Below are 1,137 nucleotides of genomic sequence, written 5' to 3'. Positions count from 1 at the left end.
CACACACACACACACACACACACAGCTATCTCTCACACACTTTCACATATGCAATGTGTTATTTTCTTGTTAAAATTGTGAAATTTTAAAAACTCAGAAAAAACAATGCCTTTCATACTTTCATATATATATGATTTACCTAGGACTTTGATAAAATCTGGATTCTAAGTCAATAGTTCCAGTGTAGGTTTTGAGACTCTGCAGTTATAGCAAGTTCCCAAATCATGACTATTCTGCTATTCCGGGGTCAGAAAACTTTTGTTATTAAGGACCAGTTAGTAATATTTTAGGCTTTGCAGGCCAAGAAACAAAATTGAGGATATTCTGTAGGATATTTCCTACATTACAGGATAAAGAAACAAATGTTCACAAATTTTTTATTGATGAAATTCAATTAATAATAATTAAAAACTTTTTTTTGTGGTATAGCTATATAATGATACACTACTTGATAAAAAGTAATAAATTGATACATGTAACAACAGAATGAATCTCAAAAACATTATTCTGAGTGAAAGAGACCTTACATGGAAACAATATACCATGTGATTTCATTTATGTGAAGCTCTAGAAAATACCAACTGGACCAGGCACAATGGCTAATGCCTGTAATCTCAGCACTTTGGAAGCACTGGGATTATTGAACTTGAGACACTTGACTTACTGAGCTTGAGAAAGCCAGCTGACATATTGTGAGGACACTTGAGCTGTAGCGGGAGGATCACTTGAGGCCCACAGTTCAAGACCAGCCTGGGCAACATAGCGAGACCCTATCCCTGTCGGTACAGAAAAAATAAAAATGTATGTGGGCATAATGGTGTATGCCTGTAGTCCAGTTACTCGGGAGGCTGAGGCAGGGGTATTGTGTGAGCCCAGGAGATTGAGGTTACAGTGAGCTATGATCATGTAACTGTACTCCAACTTAAATGGCAGAGCAAGACTCCCTGTCTTTTCAAAAGGAAAGGAAGGAAGAAAATACAAACTAAACAACAATAATAGAAAGCTGATGATGGTTATATGGAGACAGGAGTGAAGAGATGAACTGACTACAAAGGAACCTGAAGGAACTGTTTGGTTCATGGAAAAGTTCTGTATGTTAGTTGTGTTAGTGGTTATGCAGGTGTATATGTCCTTCAA

The sequence above is a fragment of the Sapajus apella genome, unplaced genomic scaffold (genome assembly GCF_009761245.1).
Source record: "Sapajus apella isolate SASKATOON/1434 unplaced genomic scaffold, GSC_monkey_1.0 scaffold28, whole genome shotgun sequence".
NCBI classification, from domain to species: domain Eukaryota; kingdom Metazoa; phylum Chordata; class Mammalia; order Primates; family Cebidae; genus Sapajus; species Sapajus apella.
Note: the sequence above shows the minus strand (reverse complement) of the source record.